The 25,509-nt window shown below is 39.6% G+C and overlaps 2 long non-coding RNA genes across 7 annotated transcripts in view; one reads left to right on the top strand and one right to left on the bottom strand.

Moving 5' to 3' along the window:
- The first annotated feature begins 4,538 nt into the window (after positions 1 to 4,538).
- Positions 4,539 to 25,509, top strand: part of LOC309653769 — a 46,785-nt gene continuing 25,814 nt past the window's right edge. For all 6 annotated transcript variants that reach the window (XR_014259447.1, XR_014259448.1, XR_014259449.1 and 3 more), the window contains exon 1: positions 4,539 to 5,618. This is a non-coding gene — a long non-coding RNA (uncharacterized lncRNA). The remainder of the gene's footprint in view (positions 5,619 to 25,509) is intronic.
- Positions 19,922 to 23,659, bottom strand: LOC309653768. Its single transcript, XR_014259446.1, has 2 exons — positions 23,467 to 23,659; positions 19,922 to 20,206 (listed from the first exon to the last, which is right to left on the bottom strand). It is a non-coding gene; the product is annotated as an uncharacterized lncRNA (long non-coding RNA).

Below are 25,509 nucleotides of genomic sequence, written 5' to 3'. Positions count from 1 at the left end.
AATTCGGAACCCACAAAATCTGCTTAGTCAGAAACTCGAGGGGATGGGGCCCAGCAGTCTGTCTTTGACACACCTTCCAGGTGATTCTGATGCATGCTCAAGTTTGAGAACCATTGGTGCAGTAGTTGATTTTTTTTTTTTTTTTTTTTTTTTTTAGCATTCCTTTAACCTTTCAAAGTGATTTATGAATTTCATCTGACTTACCACCCTTTAGGACAGCATTTTTCTCGCAGTGCTTTGTTTTTGGCCAAAATAAAGGGTTCCGTGGTCAGCTGGCATGGGAAAGACTACATTCTTATGCATACTTACTCTGTGCCCCCCATACCCTACCCCCAAAGTAGGTAAGGATTCTGGGGTCAGTTGCCAGGTTTCAAATTTTAGCTCTATCATTTAGTAGCTACTATGACTGCCACCTACTTACCTTAGTGATCTTTGGGGAAGTTACTTTCCTCTCTGAGCCTTTACTGTCTAGCTTGTAAACTCATGGAATAAAATGGCAATTACTTCTGTAGGAAGTTATGAAGACTAAACAAAGTCATGCACATACAGTGACTCAGGTGGTGTTTGGCACGTGGAGAGCTTCCCTGAATGTCGTGGATCATACTGGCTATGACCCTTGTCATTGCCAGGACTGTACTAAATAAATAAATAACTCTCCATCGGTTATCTCTGGCGCTTGGCATTTCACTGCTCATTTCTAAACCTGAACATTTGCCGTGTGCTCCATTTTTCAATATTATACAAATGAGACTAGTTTTCACTAAAATCCCGAGATAAACTATATTTGAAATTTTGCTTATTTCTTCCTTTTGTTTTCGGCCACCAAGCCACTTTCCTATCTGGGGCAGAATATTTCTTTTGATAGTGACTTAATATTTTCAACCTTTGTTGAAGAATGTTGTCTAAGATGTGTCGAAAGTCTAAATAAACATTATTTCCTGCCTCAGTTTAGTTACCACTTCAAAAACTTTCAGGTGTTTTATATCTATTTCTCTTTATAGATACAGAATCTACCTATAGATATAGAATTAATACAGATATCTATAGATTCTATAACTTTACGGTGTTTCTTCTATTAGGTTATTTTTACTTCAGTGTCTGAGTCTATTCTTAATTAAAAATTCCATCAACCTACCCTATACTTCCAACAAATCCACAATGAATCTTATTTTATTGGGTCTTCTCCAGAGCCTTTGTAGGAGCCAGATTTGGGGCTATTCGGATGATTCTATCTAACTTTGCCTACAAATTCATAGTCGTCCTCAAGAGCATCCAGAACTCTGGTTGGATACCATTCCATCCTGGTGATTTATTTCACTTTTGTCAGTTAGGACGAGTACAACCCTTGCATTTTTCTTTCTTTACTTTAGCGTAGTTGGACTGCTTCATAACAACATTTGTATCCAAATATCCTCTTCAGTAAAATATATCAGAATTTTGATTTATTCTCTTTTCTATCTTTTATTCATCCATGTACTCATGTTTGTAAGTCCAACTGATTCTTGGCTGGCTTTCTACCAATAATAAAAGAAAAAAACAACAACCAGAAAGTCCTTAAATTTTTTTTTTTTTTTTTAGCATTCCTTTAACTCTACAAAGCGATTTATGAATTTCATCTGTCTTACCATCCTTTAGGACAACATTTTTCTCACAGACTTTTGTTTTTGGCCAAAATAAAGGGTTCCGTGGTGAGCTGGCATGGGAAAGACTACATTCTTATGCGTACTTACTCTGTGCCCCCCATACCCTACCCCCAAAGTAGGTTAGTGATTCATAATTCACAGTGGCATTTTGAAAGATTCTGAGATGTACTGCATAAAGAATCTAATAGATTAACTTTGACCTATTCACCCCCCTCCCCCCCGCATAAACACCTATCATCATCCCATGAGCTAATGTTGGATAGGACACCTCTGTGACCTTTTGGTTTAGGAGTTTCCTTATTCTCTTTTGGTCAGTCCTTGTGTGTTTCGATGTCCTTCTCTTTTTGTCTTTGCTTATTTATTTCATTGCTAGTTAGACTTGCTGGGTCTTTTTTCCTTTTGCATTCTCAATATTAATTTGAAAATTTTGTACTTGAACTTTCTGTAACACATCTTTGAAACGATTCCTTTCCTCTTTCTGTCATCTGGTCTCTGAGTGATTGTCTTTTTGTTTTCATGTTTCTTTAGAGTGTTAGCCCTGGATTGGGTCAGATAACTTATGGGGAGTACTTACAATGAGTTTTAGGTCTTGTACTTGTGAATATTTCTTTTTTCCATTTATGCTTTTCCCATACTTATTTTTTTGATAGGCTTCTGTGACCCAAGTTGAAATTTTATAATAATTTACTTTGAACAACAGAATAATTTTTGTTATCTTTCTGTATTCTATATTGAAATGGTTATTTTCATACTTTTAATAAGAATGCTACTTTGGTACTACTGGTGGTTATAATGGTTTCAGCTGTTTTTTTAATTTACTTAATAGTTGATGTAAGATTTTTAAGCTTCATTGCTTGTGATAGGGAATTAGCAACTAAAATAGTATGTTAACATTTATCTTTTCCAGTGAACCTACTCAGAAATTCACTTTTCCTTCACAGAATTTGTAACAGAACTTCATATTGCCTTGCAGTGCTTACTGCATACAACCTATGCTCTTGTTTCTGCTTGCAGGCTCTTGCCAGATGTCATTTTGTCAATGACACCCATTCCTACCACTGCATTTGAAGTTGCAGACCTCCTTCCCGACACTACCTGTTCCCCTCTCTACTTCATTTTTGTCTTTTGTGTTGATCAATATGTAACAAACTATGCATTTTATTTATTCATTGTGTTTGTTCTCCTTTAATACAAGGTGAACTCCCTGAGGGCAAGTGTTTTCATCTGTTTGGTCACTGCTTTACCTCTACTGTCTAGAACAGTGTGACACATTATGGATGCAGAGTAAGTTTTTTATTGAAGTACAGTTGATTTACAATGTTAATTTCTGCTGTACAGCAAAGAGACTCAGTTACATATATATGCATTCTTTCTCATACTTTTCCATTATGGTTTATCACAGGATATTGAATTTAGTTCCCTGTGCTGTAGAGTAGGACCTTGTTGTTTATCCATCCTATATGTAATAGTTTGCGTCTGCTAACCCCAAACTCTCAATCCATCTGTCCCCCACTGAATTCTTGATTTAAAAAAAATTTAATCTCAGGAGATGTAGAAAATGCATTCCATAACATTCAGTATCTATTCATGATACAAAATGAACAGACTATCATTAGAAGGTATAAATATTCAGCAGATGTGATATTTAATGGTGAAACATTGAAAACATTCTTTTTTAATATTGGAAACAAGATAAGACACCTTTCACCAACAAGATAAGATAATCCTTCTTTGCAGCATTATATAGGAAGTCTTACACAGGAAGAAAAAGAAGAATTCTTAGCATTGGAGAAGAAGAAACTGCTATCACTAGTCATTGAGGCTATCTTGTCCCTGTAGAAAAACCAAAAGAATCTACAGATGAAGTATTCGAATGAATAAAAGTGGTTAGCAAGTATACTGCAAACAAAATCAATATACAAAATCAATTGCATTTCTGTACTCTGCTACAACTATTTAGAAAAGGCAATGAGATACCATTTATAATATTATCACAGTTATAAAGTACCTAGGAATAACTCTAGCAAGAATAGGCAACAACTATATGGAGAAAATTATAGAACAAAGACACTTAAGAAAAACTAAAGGAATGGAGAAATAAATCTTATTTCAATAGAAAATTTCAATCTACAGAAGATGTGATTCTCCCCAAATTGTTTTAGAGATGTTATGACACTAAAATGAATTTCCTTCACCTCCCTCCCCCACATAGAACATGCGAGCTGATTCTTAACAGCAAATGGAAGAGTGAATTGGGGATTTTTGACCTACTAGATATTAAGACTCGCTATTATAAAACTCTACCAATTAAGACAGCATGGTACTGAGCAGAAATAAAAATAGATGATTGGAAGAGATTAGAGAAGCCAGGAGCACAGCCGTTACATTTATGGTAAAGAGGAATATATAAATATATATGTATATGTTTTGGGGGTCAACCTTTAAGTTCTCTTAGCAAATTATAGTTATACATTGCAGTGTTATCAACTAGTCACCATGCTATACATTAGAACCTCAGAACTTATTCATCGTACAGCTTAAAGTTTGTAGACTTTATTTTTTTAGAGCAGTTTTATGTTCACAACAACATTGAGTGAAAGGTACAGGGATTTCCCATGTACCCCCTGTTCCCACATATGTATAGCCTCCACCATTATCAACTACTCAGCAGAGAAGTATATTTGTTACAATTGATGAATCTACATTTACACTTCATTAGCACCCAAAGTCCATAGTTTACATTAGGATTCACGCTTGGTGTTGTATGTTCTATGGGTTTTGACTAATGACATTATCCACCATTATGGTATCACTTAGTTGGAATCAAAGAGTATGTAGCTTTTCAGATTGGCTTCTTTCACTTAGTAATAAGCATTTAAAGTTCTTGCGTATCTTTTCATGGGTTGATGGCTTATTTCTTTTTAGTGCTGAATAATATTCCATTATCTGGATGCACCAGTTTGTTTACCCATTCATCTACCGAAGGGCATCTTGGTGGCTTCCAAGTTTTGGCAATTATGAATAAAGCTGCTATGAAACATCTGTGTCCAGGTTTTTGATGTGGACATAATTTTTCAACTCCTTTGTGTAAATACCAAGGAGTCCGATTGCTGGATCGTATAGTAAGAGTATGTTTAGTTTTGTAAGACACTGCCAAACTCTCTTCCAGAATGGCTGTACTATTTTGCATTCCCACCAGCAATGAATGAGCGTTCCTATTACTTCACATTCTTGCAAGTATTTGGGGCTGTCAGTGTTTGGATTTTCATTTTTCTAATAGGTAGGAGCATTGTCTTTAATTGGCGGGGGGAGGGGGGGAATAAAGGAAGTAACTCAGATATTCATTAATATCAATAGAATGATCTTGATTAAGCATGGTCAGTCCCTGAACTAGTGTCCTCCCGGACTGGGGAGTGCAGCGCGGGGCGGGGACTCGCAGAGAGGAGAACAGCGCATCAACCCCAGCGGGAGGCGCGCGGGTCTCGGGATGCGGAAGGTGGGCCGGCGCCGCGCTCCTCTCCGCCCCCGCGAGCGAGACGGTCACGTGCAGCGGAGGGGCTGACCTCCGCGGGCGGGCCTGGGAGGGGCGCCGCGCCGGTGGTTCAGGGTCGCCCGAGGCCAGGCGCGAGGCGGGCACTCGCGCAGCGCGGGGCGGAGTGCGAGCCGGGGCCGGAACCGCCGCGGGTGGGGAAGGGCGGGGAGGAGCCTGGGAGCGCGCCGGCCGCCGCAGGGGGTGGGGCGGGGCGGAGCCGCGGCGCGCGCGCCCGTCGGAGGGGGAGGGACAGAGCAGCCATTGGGCGCGCTCAGGGTGGCCGCTGCGAGCGTGGGGCGAGCGTGGACCGCGGCGCGGCGGTGCGACTCCTTTCCCGGCCCTTCTCCCCGCCCCAGGCGAGGGCACCGTGTGGCGGCGGCGGGGCCGGCGAGGCCGGAGGAGGCGGCTGTGCCCGGGCATGGTGGTCTGGGGCAACGCGGAAGGTGAGCGACCCCCGGGCCGGCGGTGGGGGTGGGGGTGGGGGCGGGGTGGGACTGGCCTCGCGTCGCCGGGCGGCGGCCCAAGCGCGGGCGGCCTGAGGCGGGGCGGGGGCGGCGCGCCGGCCCGGCCCCCGCTGCCCTTGGTCTCGCGGCCTGGGCGGCCCGCGAGAAAAAAAAAAAAGAACTTAAAAATTGAGAGTTGCATATATAATAAAATGGCATGAAACTATACACAAGCATTATCCCAAAACCAGTTTGCTGGTTTTGATACTGTAATATAGTTAGGTAAGATGTAACCATTGGAGGAAACTGGATGAAGCATACATAGGACTTCTCTGTACTATTTTTGCAACTTCTTTTTTACCTCTGATTTTTTCAAAATGAAAACAAACGTCAACAATTTTAGTGCTGTTTTCTTGTAGATGAAATAGTGTCCCGCCATGAAAGCAATGAATTACTGATAAAAACCGAGGGCTACATCTCAAAAACATCATATTGAATAAAAAAGCAAATAGCATAAAAAGATATAGTATAAAGCTCAGAACGTACAACCTAAACAATATATTATTTAGAGATATGGCTATGAGAAAATTAACAAGAAAAGCAAGTGAATGATAAGACACAAACTTGAAGATAATGTTTATCTCAAAGGACTAATGGAGGGTATGTGACCAAGAAAAGGGATTCAGGGTCCTCAAAGGTGATTGTAATGTTCTTTTCCTTAAATTTTTATTAATCACTATTTTATAACAACTCTGAAGTCTTAAAAATGTATAAACCTGATCTTTAGCATTTAATAATCACCTTTATTGAAAAGAGTAAAATTAAGTGAAAGGTGAATAAAATTCAGCAACATTAAACATGTTTGATAGAGCATATAATTATAAGAGCATCTAAGAGAAGATTGGGTTCTAGTTTAAATTCTGGTCTGACTAATTTGGGGTTAGTAGGTTTTGGTCAGTGGTTTTTGAAGGGCGGTCCCTGGGCCAGCAGCATTAGTACCACTTAGATATTTGTTAGAAACGTAAATTCTCAGACCTTACCCCAGACCTACGCTCTTGGGGAAGAGCCCAGCACTCTCTATTTTAACACAAACCCTCCAGGAGGTTCTGATGTGCACAGACTTTTGAGAGTCACCAGGAAGTTCAACTTTCTCACCCATAAAATTAGAAGATAAAACTAGATCAGTGTTTCCCATAGTGTGGCAGATGTAGTACTGATCATGTGCAAGATGTTTTTAAGTGATAGACACATCACCATTTAAACTTTTATTTATTGTAATGTTTGTTAGACTAGGACAGATAGCTTACCAAACCCGTAAGTTCACTGATGTTGTGTCATACATTGCTAAGTTAAAAAGAAAAGAAAGGAAAGGAATCAACTTAATGTCAATATAAATAATAAGGCAAAATAGTAAGGTATGTATAGCAGAAAGTAACACAGCACTGTAAATCAACTATACTCCAATAAAAATTTAAAAAGTAAGGTGATATGAGAATATCACAAAATTCCTGGGGTTAGTTCTTAGATATTAAAGTTTCGGTAGTCCTGAAGAGGATCAATCTTGAAAATATTTTCCATTCTAAAATTCTGAGACTTCATGTGTTTGCTTTTCTTACAGATCTGCCTCCTTAATTTTGCTTTTTAAAATTCAAGCTAATACGTTAAAAATTTAGTCCACACAGCTTGTGTTGGGAGAGGAATGGCCTGTTACTGTGCTTTTGTATTGGGGGATACTTATCTGAGATTGAAAATTTAACCATAGTTAATGGAAAGTGTGGATAATTCACATGCGAATCATTAAAATTAAATATATTAAGGAGAAATCTGTTTTGAAAACATGATTTAATTTTAGAAGCACTTTCTTTCACTACGTGTAGTATTTATAGTGGAATAGGCAGATGGTTTTATGTAAGGAAATGAAGTGAGGTTTGTGGACAGTAAGAAACATATTTTGATAATTAGGGATTTAGACTTTGAAAAGTCTATACAAGTTATAAACAGCTACAACATGACCGGCCCTTTTGTTAAAAAGTAAATTTATTTATTTATTTATCTTTGGCTGCGTTGGGTCTTTGTTGCTGTGTGTGGGCTTTCTCTAGTTGCGGCGAGCGGGGACTACTCTTCATTGCGGTGCGTGGGCTCTAGGCGCGCGGGCTTCAGTAGTTGCGGCACTTGGGCTCAGTAGTTGTGGCTCGTGGGCTTAGTTGCTCCGCAGCATGTGAGATCTTCCTGGACCAGGGCTCGAACCCGTGTCCCCTGCATTGGCAAGTGGATTCTATACCACTGCGCCACCAGGAAAGCCCATGACTGGCCTTTTTAACTGGCATTTTAAATAGCTTTTTGGAGATGTAGTTCACATACAGTTCACCCACTTAAAGTGTACAATTCAGAGGTTGTGTATAGCCAGAGAGTTGTGCAGCCATCACCGTGCACAATTCTAGAACATTTCATTACCCCAGAAAGCAACCCTATATCCATTAGCAATTATTCTCCATTCCCTCTACACTCTCAACCCTAGGCAACCACTTATCTACATCTTATTTCTATGGATTTGCCTATTCTGGGCATTTCATATAAATAGAATTTATATTTCATATAAACATAGTGATATGTAGCCTCTTGTGACTGGCTTCCTTAATATAATATTTTCAAGGTTCATCCGTATTGTAGCATGTATCAGTACTTTATTCCTTCTTATTGCTGAATAGTATTCTGTTCTATTGATATTATATGTCACTTGATGGACATTTGGGTTGTTTGCACTTCTTGTCTTTTATGAATAATGTTGCCTGTATGAACATTCATGTACAAGGGTTTGTGTGAAAGTATGTTTTAATTTCTGTTTTATACCTCGGAGTGGGATTTCTGGGTCAGATGATGACTGTGTTTAACATTGTAAGGAACTGACTGGATCTAAAATGCATTCTCATTTAAAGCAAAATTACAAGTTTGCTGAAAACTTAAATACATTTCTGTTCTAATTTATAATAAGGTACCAATTTTGTTTGTCAATGGTTTTATTACAGAATATCTCTCTCAAATGATATTTGGCAAAAATCATCATTAAAATACATGTTTTTGAAAACAGCAGCTTAACAAACGGCTGTTCTACATCACAGTTTATCATCATTTATCAAAATTGTCACATCTTCTGTGACATGGTTCTTTCTCTGCATATTTTATCGCTGCCTGTGTCATTTAGCATTTAGGGGGAAAAAATGTCATGGAATCTGCTTCCTGAGCTGATGATTGAATTCAGATTGTTTTGGTTGACTTTTACAAATAAATTACATGTTAAGAAACTGATGGTAGTTTTTTTTCTAAAATTCTCGTTTCAGCAATAATAAAAATCATACTTCTAAAATAAAAACATAACATCTTGTAGTCTAGCTGCATCTGACACTTGATATTTTGCTGTGTTGCCCTATTAATATTTTGAAGTTACAAGGAGAGATACTTTTTTGTGTAATGAGAATTTATGTTCAGTAAATTGTTAATATTTGACTTTGCCTTACTTTCTTCTAATGCTTTCCTAAAGGCTTATGTACTAAATTACCTACCTTTAGATTTCTTTTTAGGAAAGGTGTTCAAGATATTTCTTTTTCATACCTACTTGTGAAATGAGGTTTTTAGCACCTCCTTGTTATGAAGGAATATTTCTGAAAAAAATAAGATAAACAACTAAATGCAGTGAATAACTGAAGTAATAGAGAAGTGGTAGTATAGAAAAAAGATGCTCCTCAGGGAAGAGAAAGAAAAAATACCAGTTGGACTTGAATGGATAAGATTTATTTAAAGCCTTTCATTGCTGCATGGAGGATAAACAAAAAGAGTAGTAAGGCAGCATGAGGCATTCAGTGTCCTTGTAAAGAAGACAAGAAATATCCTTAATCTCTGAATCTATAACTATATGATTCTACACATAGATCAGCTAAAATCATCCTTTGTTTTATTTCTAGTAGGGATAAGCTGTTGTATGCACAATATTGTAATGGATGTTTGTAGTGAAGACTTGAAGCATTTGGATCATTTGGGAAGTAGACTCAGACAGGGTTTAGTGTGTAGAATACTTGTACGCATGTGGCCTTGGGAACAACATAGTGGGAGGGAGGCAGAGGCGTCAGGATTGGGCAGAAGCTTACGTCAAAGTGTCTCCTTGGCCAGCCTTCCAAGAGAGGTTTGTTGATAGCTTGGATGTGGGGTATGACAGAAAGAGGTGTCAGGATGATTTCAAGGATTTCAGCCTAACTAACTAGAAGGACGAAGTTGTCATCAACTTCATCCTTTGAAAGGAGGTTTGGTGGAGAAGATCTGGAGTTAGTTGGGCCTGTTAAACGTTCGAGATCTGTAAAACATCTATTGGCAGAGGATGAGTTGGTGAGTCCATATGTGAAACTGGAGCCCAGGAAAGAGGTCTGCAGTATATATAAATATGGGGGTGGTCAGCATAGGATAGATGCTAATTAGACCAGGAGACTAGCTGAGACCACCGAGTGAGCATGTGTAGACTGACTTGAGGATGAGACAGGGCTGAGTCCTGGGACACTTCAGCGCTTAGAAATTGGGGCAAATAGGGGAAACCAGCGGAGGAGACTGGGATGGAGCCCCAGGACCCAGCACACTGCTTAACAGCAGTGGGTAGTAGATGTTTATTTAGTGGATAAATGTCCAAAGGGGAGGGAAAATAACATAGGACAATGATGACTTTTATTTCTCCAGGTAGAATAAATTAAAAGGTGAAAAATAGGATCAACTGTTATCTATCTCATCGGTGAATGGGTGGGGAGTGAGTCATGGAAATTAGAATAAAAATAGATGTGTTCTTTTCTATAAAAATAGATGTGTATACATATAAAATAGGAACCGTTCCTTTTAATAAACTGAAGTATTTTTAATGCAGTTACTTTCTTTTAATCTTTATGGTACCTATTGTGCTTGTGTGGCTAATTCTTCGAGAAACTGTATAAAAATGTCCCTTGTGTATAGAGATGAATCCAGTTCTTCAGATTGATTATTTCTGTTGTTTGTGAATATGCTTTAAAGTAGCACATTAAGTAGTTGAAACTCATTTGAGAAATTATCCTATATTTGTATCTCTCTTCTTTGTACTAAATGACAGAAGCATTTCATTTATATATTTGCTTCCATATATTTGATAATTTACAGTAGAATTTTCAGTGTTCTTCATGGTTAAAATTGGTACTAAAGGTGATTTGGAAATTGTGTTGAGCATGTATCTTGCTAAACTATAGAAGACAGACATTTTCTTCAAGGATTTTATATTCTAGGTGAAAAAGTTAAAACATTTATGGAAAGGTACATAAACAATTTTCTTGGGAAAATATACAGTTATGTCATTGAAACTCTGAGTCCTGTCTTACACTGAGCGGGACATTTATTAAAGAATAGACTGAAAGTAGAAATATCTGTAAGCTTGAATTTTGACAGAATGAAAGAAGAATACAAAAATCAAGCTCACAAACTCAGCTGCCTTGATGTGGATGAAGCTTCTGTAAACAGACAGCTACTGTCCTTGAATAATAGTTCACATATCTTTTAAAGTGAATTAAGCTTTGGTTGTATTGGACCTGACCTGTCGGTGAGAAGGAGATGGCTGAGTCCAGGGAGGCGTGTGAGCTTTCTCAAGACAGACTAGAGTCGCTGGTGACTGAGACAAGTAGTGAAACGTTATTTCAAGGGTTGAAATGTGAATAGGAACCAGTGATTTAACAATGCTCATCTCTAACTTTAAGCCTTTTCTTGAGCCAGAAACCTTGGTTTTTTATGAGAGTTTGAGATTCCCTGAAGATACAACCTAGGTTGGACAGTTACCCAGATCTATTATATATTTAAGCTCAGGAAAGTTATGTGAACTGTGTTACTGCTTCTTGTTTTTGTGAATTTTTGGTCCAGGCTTTCAGAAAGACCTGAGCTGAACTCTAGGACAAAGCTTGTGGTGACCACCATTGCTGTTTCAAGCCACTGTCCTCTGTGTTTCTTTCTGTCATTCAGGAATTTTGTTGTCATAGCTCCTCTGTTACTGACTTGTGTGTGTGTGTGTGTGTGTAGGGGGTGTCCTTCATTTGTAAATTCTGTAATCTTTGGACCTTGGATGGAGATGGTAAATACAGAAGTCTTAGAATAGAATTGGTCCCAAACTATTTTGAGAGAAAACACAAAGCATATTAAAACTTACATTTTCAATTAAAGCATAGGGAAACCATTCACAAAAAGGGTGCAGAAGTTGATGCTGTTGTTTATTGTGTTATATGCTGGTTATAGGCCTTCATTTTACGGTTATTTCTCTGAAATGCAGTAAAAAAAAACCCCAAAACCAAAAAACAATGCCTAGCACCATAGCAGCCCGTATGAAATGAGGCATATGCTGTTTCTAAGACTCACAGCATGTTTTTCTGATACTGTGTTTGTCCATAAACATGTTGATGGTAGGTGCTGTCTGAGGCAGGGGCGGTTTTCCTATGGAAATCCTCTCTTGAACATACTGGTTTCTGATTCCCCTTGAGGAAGAATGAAGCTCCTTTTTGCTTCCTTAGCAAATTTGATACTTCAAGTATTAATAACATAGCCAGTGGTTGATATGTATCTTGATGACTTACAGGTCATCATGATGGCTGCTCTGTCATAAGTTGCTGTGGTTTCAGAGTACGTTAGAACTCTACGCAGCGTTTTGAGGTGGGAGGGAGCTGAGGTGTAATGAAAGAGAAATTCCCTGCACAGCAGTGGTGATGCCTTAATGATAAAATCATCTTGCTCGGTCTCAAAATCACTGGGTCTGCCAGCAACAGCATTAGATGTGAAGTCTGACCTGGGCTTACATTTTGATTTTGCCACTAAAAGCGTTATGACTTTGCCCTCAGCACTTCTGCGAGTCTAGAGGAATGTTAATTACTAAATTAAAACAAATGTATGAGATCCTTTTGATGGAGTAGAGTGTAATATCTGCTGAGTGCCCCAATATACATTCAGCCCTCTAGAGGAGAAGACTTATAAGTGGTAAAGAGTAGGCTGCTTTTGGAGAAGGAAGCGTGAGGTGAGATGGCAAATTTGGGAATACGTTTTCTAAGGAAGACCTTGGAGGAGGCCATCATTCTGTAAACCTGAACTTGAGATACAGCAGTGTCCGTTTTGGGGATAGGAGGTCTCTGGGGCATTTATGATTGGGAGTGTGTGAAAATACTGATTCAGAGCCACGAGACCCTGTGACATTGGCTGCATCTAACCCAGGTCGTTCTCATTTAGGGCCCCAGACTAGGGAAGCTACAGTTATCTTCTGAAAGATAGTAAAAAAGATGATCTTGCTGCTCTTAAAGTGAAAGAATCCAAATTTTGGTGAAGAAATGTTTTAGGGACAGGATTGCCCCCATGTTTTTAATATCACTCTTGACTGTTTATTTCGCTTCTTATTTGGGGAAAAGGATATGGAAGTTCAGGTTGGGAAAATTACTTGGAAGAGTTTCTTAAGAATAACCTCATTAGATAGTTTGTGTGTAGATGTGAGAATAGAGTTTTCTTAGAAACAAATGATTTTTTTTATAGTTCAAATATTTTATTTTCCTTAAAGATAGGAGTAGATTTTATAGTTTGAGACTCTTGCTATTATTTAAGCAATAACCAATAAATGTGAGTAAGTAGCAATTATTTAGGAAGAATGATATAATGATGAACTATTGGAAAATATAAAAACTATAGATAGCATTGTGGAATTGGAAGGGACTTATCACCTGATTTGATAGACAGTTTCTCTCAGTATTCAGCCTCCTCACTGTAAAATGGTAAAAATATTAGTTGATCCAGAGTTATTTTAAGGAATAAAAGAGAATTTATTCATTCAACAATTATTTATTAAGTGCTTACTAGGTGCTGAGGCACATGCAGGTTCAGAGGATGTGTCTGTGTATTAGAAAGAAGAAAATCCTGGCCTTCATGGATTTTACTGACTAAGAGGCAAGAGGCTTTACCCAGCGATGACAAACGTGATGAGGGCTTCCAGTGTGCTCCCTGCAGTGGTGTTTTAGACTGAACACAGTGGCTGATAGTTGTGGTAGAAGAAGACTAGCACCAATGTGTCTTGGATGCAAAGTACACCCATTATCTCATTTAAATCTCACACCAGTTCTATAAACTAGGTCTAGTTTCCCCCCTTTTACAGCTGAGCAATGTTGTGTTCTTTTAGGTCTGTGATCAGATCATGGTTATTAAATAAATTAATGAGTAAACTTGGACCTAAAGTGTGGTCCAAGGTCTTCAGCCAGATAGTGGCAGAGCTGGCACTAGAACTGGTTTTGACTCAAGCTCAGGGCTCCTTTCATTGTACCACATTGCCCCTCAGAGCGTGCATGGGCAAATAATCGTATGTACCATGGTAGATAGGAAGAGTGCACAGTTTCAGAGATCCCATACTTGCCAATATGAAAATCATTTCACACAGTACAAATAATAACAGTGAAATCAGGGCTGCTGGCATCCTCAGTTTTAATTCCCATCGCTAGTTACATTCAGTTATCCAGTGAGATGGACTTTGAGCTGTGGATTTAGTGTATTAAGTAATAGGATCCAACTCGAAGTTTTCTCTGGCAAGCTATTGGCTGTGAAGTAAATTCAAGGCTATTCATCCAAAACGTAAGGTGTCCTGAAGTAGATGTATATGTCATCTTGTCTAATGGGTGGGTTGTGTGAGAGATTTTTCTTTCCAAATTGAGTCATTGGAGACCATTGCTCCTATTACTGCCTTTGAAGTCCTGCAGCTGGTGAACCTTTGGTAGTTGAGATTTCTTTCTCAAAAAACAAAAACCAAAAACATGTATTATAAGTACTTGTAGTCTAGTTGTGTGTGGGTTACGTGTCTTAATTAGTAAAGTTCTAGTGAATGTCTTGGGATTTTATAAAAACTTCAGTAATAACAACTAAAAATGAACATTTCTGATCCTTTCTCGTGACCCCATAATCAAATCCAAGTCAGTTTCTACTCTCTGCCTGCTATCCTCCAACTCTGAACCATCTTGAAAATACTTGTTTTTTCTAAACATTGTTAGTTTAGGGAGTTACTTGGAGTGAGAGAGTCTCTTTCCTTTGGCTTCCTTTGGGTCAGCAAAGCAGAGGAGTTAGTTTTGGAGGGTTCTCCTTCTATGCATCATCAGTTTTAGTCCTTGGCAACGTCTCTAGTCCCAAAGAAATGATGTGGGACTCCCCACGTCTTCCAGAATTTTTAGAAGGCATGTGATGTATTAACAGTACCTGTGTCTCTTCTGTAATTCATTTGGGCTCTGCAAAATGCCAAAGTGTGTCTAATAGAGCAGGACAAGACATGTGCCTATTTTCTTAAAAGTCAACCTTAATTTCGTGTCACTCCAGTCTGCCGCTGGTCTACCCGATAATTAGGATTTTAAGGCTTATGAGTAGTTAGGGGCGCTCCTAGTCCAGAAAGGAGATGCAACTGAAAATATGACATATATTGGCACTACCACTGCAGTGCTTTGGGTTTAAATATTCATCAGACAAAACTAAACTCTATGAAATGAATGCCAGGATAGACCAGTCTCATCCTGATTTCCTGTCTGGAGTCTATTGCTATAAAAGGTGTATATGTTTACAATTCCTGCCCCTAATAGTCCCTTGCTTCTGTAGAGCAGTGTTTCTTTCCCAAGCACTTAAATATGTTTGATTTTACCCTTGCACCTGTCTTTTAAGGCAGACACACTCAAGTTGACACACAGTTTTTCTCATGACAAGGACCAGTTGTGATTTATGGCCATTTACAGGATGTCAGTGATGTGGAGAGGGTACATTTTGAGCGAACAAGGCTATATATGTATATCCTTTCACTTGGCAATAAAGAACATGGTAAAAAGCTGTTTTCTTCTCAGTGAAGAGCCCTTAGGCTAACTTCCTATAATGTTCACCTAATGTGTTACTATGTTCAAGTCACCTTAACAAATATTTCTTGAGTGCCTGCCTCCTGCAAGGTATTCCACTGGCTGAAGTGAAAGTTTCTGTGAGAAGCCTGATGTATAGAATTTGGAAGTAAAAAAATGCAGTGTTAGTGTGGGTCTTTACTGCTTTAGTGGAAAAGAAAGTGTTATGAGGTAACCTGTCTTTTCCTTTATGAATTTGGCTTGTTTAGTAAGAAACATATTAACCAAAGATGAAAGGTAGATTCAGAAACATTTATTCACTTTTAATATGAGTAGAAACTTTTATTTTCACCAGAAATTCCTAAACACCTTGATGATAATAAAGTACAACCCTGATTTTGGCTTTTAGGGCCATGGATAAAAGATTTGTAGACTTACTGAAGAGTAGATTCTATGAAAGCACAGACTCCTGATAAACGCTGAGTGCCCTGTAGTCCTCTAGATCAGCGGTCCCTAACCTTTTTGGCACCAGGGACCAGTTTCGTGGAAGACAGTTTTTCCACGGACGGGGGGTTGGGGGTATGGTTCAGGTGGTAATGTGAGTGATGGGAAGCGGCAGATGAAGCTTCGCTGGCTCCCCGCCACTCACCTCTTGCTGTGCGGCCAGGTTCCTGGGGGGTTGGGGACCTCTGCTCTAAATAACTGTCCTAAAAGTGGAAGAACCAGTCTTTTTGTTGGTGAGGACCCAGTGGCCTCCATCATTGTAACTACTGTGATATAACCTGTAGTGTGTGATTGAGAAATAATTTAATACTGTTGACAGGGGTATTTGTTGCTTATTTTGTACATTTGCAAGCAGTTCTTTCTTCCTCATGATACTCCTTGCATTAATAGTTGAGCGAAATGACATGATGAGTCAATAAGACTGCTTTCCCTGTGACCAGAGTGGTCAGGACAAGTCAAGGTCTAATCAGACATTTTCATTTCATTAAGTTGGACTTTTGCCAGAGCCTTTTGGAAGCCAGCATAACACTTGTTCTTGCAGGTCACTGGCCCAGACACAGTCACATGATTACACCTCCATGCGAGAATGTCTGGGAAATGTTGTTTTATAGTCTTGTTTCGGAATAAAAATCAGGGTTCTGACGTTAAGAAAAAGGCTACTGCTGAGCTACCCCAATTCTTTTCCCTACCTCCGATTTCTTCCTGATACTTAGATGGAAGATCTGGCTGTATTCCTTTTCTTGAACTCTGTGTGGCATACTTGGGTACTTCATGTCCTAGTCTTTCAACCTGAGAGGAGGATCCTTCAAGTTTTTGCAGCTTTCAGCTCCATGAGCTCAGTAGGAGTATCCTTGAAGCAAAATAAGAACAGGGTGTTGCATGCTCGTTTTTTTTTTTTTTTTAATTTCAGATTTTAATGATCAATTTTAGTTATCTATGCAAAGTGATTCATGCAGATCATAAAATTCTTAGAGGAAAAGGAACCCTGGGACAGAAGACATGGGTCCACTGAGGGCGGTAGTCATGGTTTGCAAATAAAAATTGTGACTGCAGCCAGAAGAAGGAACAGTGGGTGCTGAGAAAGGAAATGACAGATAACCATTCCTAGAGGGTTTATTTGGCTTTTTAGAAATAAGTAAACGAAAAGTTCCCTCTAGTTTGCTGCTTTGAGTCTTCCCTTTGAACACATCATCTAGGCAGAGTTGACATAGATGGTTCTTTTAATTTAAAATCTCTGTAGTCTTCAAACAAGGAGGCCCCATGCAGGCAGTCTCATAGATGGTTGTGCATGAATTACCCATCTGTCTTCAAGAAAGGGAGTTTCTGATTTCCTTCTAAGAAAAGGATTTGCAGGATGTGGTGGGAATGAGGTGAGTGAGGCCTTCAACTTCCATGCAGTTGCAGACATCTTGGAGGCAACTTGAACTCTTTGGATCATACTTTAATCCCTGATACCTAAGGATGGCGATCCTAATTTCAGCATCTGGGTGGTATTCATGAAAGACTTGTGGTTGAATAAGTTAGGAAGGATGCTCATATGAATAAACCTTATTATATGCCCCAGTTTCTGGGCAGCCTGCAGTACCGAGTTCTGACCTGGGATGAGGATGCCTTGTGTGGAGCTAGTGCCACTGCAGCTCTTAAGTCTCATCCAAGATGGTTATTTTCCATGTGCTTCTGAGTAGCTGTTTCTTTGGCTTTCTAATAGCATGGATACTCAGCATAATCACAGACTCCTAGATATGGAAGTATCTGAATGATAATGTAGTGTAATCTCGAAAGAAATGAGATGAAAGAGGCCAAGTGACTTGCTTCAAGGTATCTGGTAGAAAAACTGGTGTTAGAACCTTGGTTCCGTGTTCTCAGTCCAGTGCTGTCTTTCAGCGCACTGAATTTCTCAGAGAAAATGAGACTAAATGCGGTGTTTTTCTGTGTCCTCCTTTGCTCCTGGTACTTAACAGACCTGGAATCTACTCATGTATGTGTCAGGTTTTAGATCAGCAATAGGCTCACTGATTATGGAAATAATTGGGGAGATGTGGTATGTGTGAAAGTTTCAGGTAAGCGAGGCAAGGGGTTGTTGTGGTGGATTGGGAGATGTTTGCCAGTTCAACTCACATTTGTGCAGTGCGTGATGGGACTTGGGGCTCTTCTTTCTGTAGCTTATTAACAGATAAGCTGTTTTGCTGCTGGAGCTGCTGAATCTACAATAGCATGAATCAGCAAGAAGGAGGTGTGATTAGTCACGTGGACTTAGGCCTTTCCCATTGCCAAGGCTTGATATATTCACATCTTCCACTTTTTTTTTTCCTTCCGGTTTTACTGAGATATAATTGACATACAGCACTGTAAAAGTTTAAGGTATATAGTGTAGTACTTTGACTTACATACATCATGAAATGATTATCACAGTAAGTTTAGTGACCATTCATCATCTCATATAGGTACAAAATTAAAGTAGAAAAAAAAGTGTTTTTTTCTTCTGTTTTTTCCTCTTTGTAGAGGCTCATCACATGGAATGATAACATGTTTAGTCTTCTGTGTTACACTTGGTTTAGTCCACGTAATTACATGTAATGTAAAATTACATACAGTGCAAATCAGTCAAGAGGCTATCTTTCCTTCCTCCATCTCTGAGACATGGGTGACCACAGGAGGCCACTCTGTTGACATTTCTTGCTCTTGTCGTGGCCCTGTTGCCAATCAGTCTAAAAAAATATTCTTCTGTGAATTTCTTGTGAAGTTATTTACATGAAAAGTTCTCTAAACGTATGTAATTCAAACTTGATTCTTTGTTTAATGCCAGTGTAATTTATATTGACTAGAAAGACAATTATATGAATTCTAGATTTTCCCGGGAAATCTATAACATGCAGATCTGAAGTTCATATGGGACCTCTGTCTCCTCGTGAGCCCTAGGTAAGGTACAGTGAGGATGGATAAAGGAAGGAGTGAGTGATGCTTCATTGAGGAAGGTGAGCAAGGTGGCCAGATAGGTTTGTTTCATGACAAAGAGTGTGATTTAAGCACTTACATTCTTTTGAAAACATCTCTTTTCACCATCTCCCTATCCTGATATCACAGGAAGAAGGAAAAAACCAAACAAACCTGTTGCCTCATTTCCTAAAGCAGTGATTCTCAAACTTTAATGAACATGCAGATCACCTTGCCTTTTAGAAGACTGCCGACTCTGATTTAATAGTGGTGGGGCAGTGGTTCTCAAAGTGGGTTCCTCAGAGCAGCAGCTCTGGTTCCGCCAGCCGTGTTAGAACTATAAATTCATGGACCTCGCCTGACCTGCTGAATTAAAATCTCAGAGGATCGGCCTCAGAAACTGCTTTTACACATTCACCAGGTGATTCTTGTGTACCTTGAACATTTGAGAATCACTGCCATTGAAGCTATTCTCTTGGGATTTTCCCAGGCCCCTGGTGTTTGCTACTCTGTGATTGGGCCTTGGTATTATTCCCTTGCTCTTTAGCAATTGAAACTTTTGGGCAGAGATGTTACTTGAGGCTCCTGACTGGATGTTAGTGTCCAGCAAGTTAACTGGCTCTATTAAAGTATGTTTCTTAGTCCTTCACCACTCTCTCTGTTATAACCCTGATACTTTGTAAAGCAAAGATGCCATTTCATGGAATCATGAACATCAGTACCATGGCTAGACACCATACATAACATGGCGATTGGGTAATACCTTAAAAGGTAGACTGAAAAAGAAACCGACGAAATAAAACACCCCAGAAGAAAATGCTCTTGTAGATTTTCAGGGGTTTTACATCTTAATATCAACTGAGTCCCAATTCACAGATAGCTTCAATCATATTAATAGCCAGTGGGCGTTGTTACCTAGGTTCTATGCCTGCTTGGTTCAGATGAGTGCAACCATGCTTAGCAGTGCCTTTACCAGTGTTGCCATTACTGGTGAAGGAAGACTATTTTATAATAGGGATTGGATTCTCTCAGAAGTCAGTTTTCTTAAGGTATTTGCAAAGGATGAATGTTACCTCCTACAGTGTTTCAAGAGCTCTCACTTTAATTTTCTGAAAGTTTTATTGATTTCTTCCAAAGGCTATAGCTGGAGAAATACGCACTGTATGTTTGTCAGATTGGTTACAGGGTCTCCAATATAGGTGGGCTGAGGCTGTGTTTGTGCTTTTCCTCTGGGAGGTTTTTCATCTTAGAGAAAGGATCCATGTGTTTTGTGAATCTCTATAAAGCAGTGAGAGGAGTTCAAAATGTATTAGAGTATTCGACAAGAGCTCCAAAGAGGGCTATTTGGGCACAAGGTCTAGATGCTAATGTATTATGTTCTTTGAAAACAGCTTAAATGTAAGTACATATAAGAACCCTAGTTAAGATTTAAGGGTAATGCTGTAAGATCTCTCATAAAGGATTCACAAAAAGTGCTGCAATTTTGTAACCTTTCCAGAAGCAATACAGTGTATGTTCACCCCTCATTTGCAACTTGAAGAAATTTATCCAGTTTATGCGGAAAATTGAAAAGAAGCAGATGCTTATTCCTAAGCTAGAGTTTTGAAGGCCAACAATTAAAATAAACACGTCTCTGCCAAAACTTGAACTAAATTAAAAAATTTAGCATATAAATTAAAGCTTAACTTAAAACTAAATTTATCAAGGAAATACATTTGTTTTGCATTACTGGTTTCAATGATTGTGAAAAGGCTTCATTTTTATGGAACACTGAAGATTTTTCAGAGTTTCCAACAATTTATTAGACAATTGCACCACTGAAAATGAGTTACGAGGGTCTGGCTTAAATGTATGAACTATTAGCACATCGTTGATGAGTTTAGAGAGAGATGTTAAAGCAGCCATTATCCTCCTGCAGGTTCATGTTCCTATTCCCAGGGGACTGTAAGAAACTGGTTTGTAGCCTGAAAACAGATAAAGCTATGGGCTGAGGATATACGTAGCATCTCTTCTCTCCTATTCGTTTGTTCTTTCTCTTGGGAATCTGAATTTTGGGAGATTGCTGATGAATTGCTGTCAGGCATGGGTACTCTTAGTTTATTGCCATAGAAGAAGAGAGAGATTACTTCCTTGTTTGCAGTACCTGTCTGCTCTAGTCCTGTCTGTACAGTGTTTCCGAATTAATATTTCCTAAACACCTACCTCATAACTTTTTTTCATTTACTAAATATTTATTTAGTTCTTGTTTTCCCAGCTTTCTTGAGGTATAATTGACAAATAAAATTGTATATATTTAAAGTGTACAAACTGATTTGATACACCTAGACATTGGGAAATACTTGTCCTGATGAAGTTAATTAACATTTTCATCACCTCACATAGTTCCCCTCTACCCCCATACCCTTGTGTTTGTTTTTTTTTTTTTTTTGGTGGTGAGAATGCTTAAAGTCTATTTCAGCAAATTTCAAGTATACAAGACAGTATTATTAACTACTGTAACCATGTTGTACATTGGATCCTCAGAACTTATTCATATTCTTCTTAAAACTGAAAGTTTGTACGTTTGACCAACGTTTTCCTGATTCCCTCATCTCCCAGACCCTGGCAAGGACCCTTCTATTCTGTTTCTGTTAGTTCAATTTTTTTTTTTTTTTTTAAAGATTGCACATGTAAGTGATACCATGTAGCATTTGTCTTTCTCAGTCTGACTTTTTCCATTTAACATAATGCCCTCCGAGTTCATTCATGTTGTCACAAATGACAGGATTTCCTTCTTTTTTATAGCTAAATAATATTCCATTGAATATATATACCACATATTCTTTCTTCGTTCATTGATGGACACAGGTTTCCTTATCTTGGCTATTGTCATAATGCTGCAATGAACATGGGAATGCAGATATCTCTTTGGGATACTGATTTCATTTCCTTTGGATATGTATCCAGAAGTGGGATTGCTGGATCATTCGGTAGTTCTATGTTTAACTTTTTGAGTAACCACCATACTGTTTTCCATAGTGACTGCACCAATTCGCATTCTCACCAACAGTGTACAAGGGTTCCCTTTATTCATATCCTCACCAAGATTTGTTATCTCTTGTCTTTTTTCATAATAAACATTATAATAGGTAGTGAGGTCATATCTCATTGTGGTTTTGATTTGCATTTCCCTGATGATTAGTGATGTTGAGCACCTTTTCATATATCCGTTGGTCATTTGTATGTCTTCTTTGGGGAACTGTCTATTCAGGTCCTCTGCCCACTGTTTAATTGGATTTTTTTTTTTAATTTTGCTATTGAGGCATATGAGTTCTTTGCATGCTTTGGATATTAATCCCTTATCTGATAGGTAGTTTGCAAATGTTTTCTCACATTCTATAGGTTGCCTTTTCATTTTGTTGGTTGTTTCCTTTGCTGTGCGGAAACTTTTTAGTTTGATGTAGTTCTACTTGTTTATTTTTACTTCTATTGCTTGTGCTTTTGGTGTCAAATCCAGAAAGATATGGCGAAGACCTATGTCAAATAGCTTATTACCACCTATGTTTTCTTCTAGAAGTTTTATGGTTTCAGGTCTTACATTTAAGTCCTTAATCCATTTCAAGTTAATTTTTGTCTATGGTATTCTTTCGCATGTGGGTATCAATTTTCCTAACACCAGTTATTGAATAGACTATCCTTTCCCCATTTTGTGTTTTGGGCACCATGGTCAAAGGTTAGTTGACTGCATATGCATCCCACATAACTATTTTCCTGAAAACTTTCATTTACTCCTGTTTGCTGTGCCAGGATGCATGGCCCTCAGTTTACTGTTCTATTTTCATTGATCCCTAATCATCACTCTGCTTCAGTCAGTCCAGTGATTTTCCTTCTTCCACCTCATCTCAGGTTCATGCAAAGTAGCTTCTTGGGCAGAGTTGCCTTTTCTTTCTAAACAGGTCCAGTCAGATCATCACATATGACTGCTTGTACATATAGAGGAAGGCAGACTATCAGGAGAAAACTATTTTAGGATTCTATGTTATAAACATTTTAACTAAAAAACTTTTAAATTTAACGAGTTCATGCTTCTTAAAAAGAAAATGCTGAACACAATTTAATCCTTTCTAGATAAATTAGAGTGACATTATACACAGTAAAAATAAGTTGCATTGTAGTGATTTCTACTAGACAGGTAAGGTATTAAGGACTAGTTGTCCCTGTATTAAATGAACCTGGGCTGTGTCTTTCTCATTGTTTTGTACTCTCTAATTTTTAATGTTTTTTTTGTTTTGTTTTTTCTCTGTTGCTGTCAGTATCCTTACTGCTGAATCTGTCTCTAAATAGAAGTACTTTCGTATCTGATATAATTTTTTTTTAATTTATTTTATTTATTTAATTTTGGCCGTGTTGGGTCTTGGTTGTTGTGTCGTGTTGATGCTGTGGCTTCCCCTCCTCTCCCTGTCTTTGGGGAGCGACCCTTTTGTTATTCCTTTACGTAACATTTCTGGTATTTCAGGCGGGAGCAGATATAAGTGTTTATGCTCATTCCCCATATTTACCTGAAGGTTCTCCTCTTTTGCTGGGCTGGTTGCACCGGCCTTTGGTGGCTACTGCATTGTCCACACCTCAGGCTGCCCTCCTGGAGACTGTGCGCAGGGATGTAGGGATGCAGGGATACTAGCTGTGGCAGGAACGAGGCGACGTTTAAGCATGGGCCCTGGTCTGAGCTACAGCTGTTGAGCATTTGCTCTAACGCGTTTAGCTGTGTGTCCTTGGACAAGTCACAACCTCTCTGTGTTTCACCTGTGAAATGGGGGTTATAACAACACTTACCTGAAAGGTCAGCTAGATAGTGCCTGCAAAACACTTTGCTGCTTCCAGCACAGAGTAAGGGCTCAATAAATTGGAGCAATCGTTATTATTATTAATATAATTAACATACTATCGTATTTCTCAGAGATAAGAACATCTCTGTATTATCATCATTACATCTGAGATTAGACCAGATAAAAACAAGACCCAATTATAATAATTTCTACCATGGGTCTTCTACCAAGACCCATGGTAGAAATTAGAGAAAAGTCCAAATGATTTCCACCAAGTTATGTATTAAATCGTTTATTTATAATTATATTATTATTTATCATTTTATTATGTTATTTTATTTTTTGCTATTTATTTCTGTATCTAGTTATTTATGAAGCACCTGCTACGTAGCTGGTGCTATATACCGTAAGCCCCATGGGAACCAGGCCACAGAAGTGTGAAAGTGCAGACTCTGTCTTTAGGGAGCTTACATTTCAGCCAGAGAGAATAGTTAAAGAACAGCTAAATACTGAGTTATTAATTACTGGCTGAAGTGAAACAGGGATGAGCAAGGAGATGGTATGGGGGTTAGATGAGGGGAAACGTGGCTTGGGGGAAGATGTGGAATTGGTCTGGGCTTGGAGGATGAGGCAGGGCCAGATGCACCAAAGGAAGGACAGGGTCAGAAGCAATAGGAACCCCTTTCCCCACCCAGAGAGGGAGGGGAAGCTTTGTGTTTGCAGGTCACAGTGAGAAGGGGGTGGGGGGGCAGGGGCCCAGAGGTGGGGTGTAAGGTTGGACGTTGAGGTGTAATCAGATTGTGAGCGGCTTAGAAAGAGGGGCGGACGGGCTGGCAGTTAACGTGGCAGACACCGGCTCTCTGGGCAGGAGGATGGCGGGGCGGATGGTGCAGCAGGTCCCTGGGGCTTTACTCCGGTCCCCATCTCACCCTCAGCAGAAGGAGAACTCAGAGGGAAAGTTTCCAAATTCGCCTGATAAGCTGAGTGATGGGATGAATGAAAAATTGATGTGGGTCATAAATATTGTAGGAGAGAATGCACCAGATTCCCTTAAGGGTAAAGTTCAGGGAGAAACCTACTGCTGTGGAGGAAAGGGGTTCCGTGGGGGAGAGAGGGGGAGGGAGGGGGATGCCCATCGGGGATCCCGCGGTGCCACTCCCAGTATCCGGGGCCCCCGGGTCCTTGGAGAAGCTGCTGCTGCTCAGCGATGCTCCCGATGGAATAGAACGGCCAGTGTCCATTTGGTGAAGGGCATGGGGGCAGAGATGCTCCGTCTCCCTCAGCCTCAAGGCTGCTGCCCTGGATTCCTTTCAGCTTCCTCAAGGGGCGATGCAGATGTGACCCCAGAGAAGCTGAGGTCTCTGCTGAGCTCGCTGATGCTGGCTGACACTGGATGGCCCTCCTTTTCCACCAGCCCCACAAGCTCTTCCTCACAAGGCTCTCCATGGGGTCTGGGCAGAGTCCACAAGTCTCTGTGACCCTAGGTGGTCCCCTAGAGGTCAGAGTTCCGGGGCTCTGAGTCATTTTTCTGGTTGCCTCTTTGCTCCACATGCACCTCGGAGCACTGGTGCAAAGATCTTGGTGATGAGTCTTTGCATCCAAATACCTGCTGGTGAACTTTCTTCCGAGAAGGAGCACAGACAGTGAAAGGAGGGAGGCGGAGCCTTAATGCTGGCTCAGGGGGCCAGCCCCCCTGCCCGCATCCCCAGTGGCTTCTCATCACCTGTCTCTGGCGGTTTATTTCAGGAACACTTGAGATGGGCATGTAGTGTGAGG

Source organism: Balaenoptera physalus, assembly GCF_965194825.1.
Source record: "Balaenoptera physalus genome assembly, contig: HAP1_SCAFFOLD_1150, whole genome shotgun sequence".
NCBI lineage: Eukaryota > Metazoa > Chordata > Mammalia > Artiodactyla > Balaenopteridae > Balaenoptera > Balaenoptera physalus.
The sequence above is the reverse complement of the archived record's forward strand: the minus strand, read 5'-3'. Positions and strand labels throughout refer to the sequence as shown.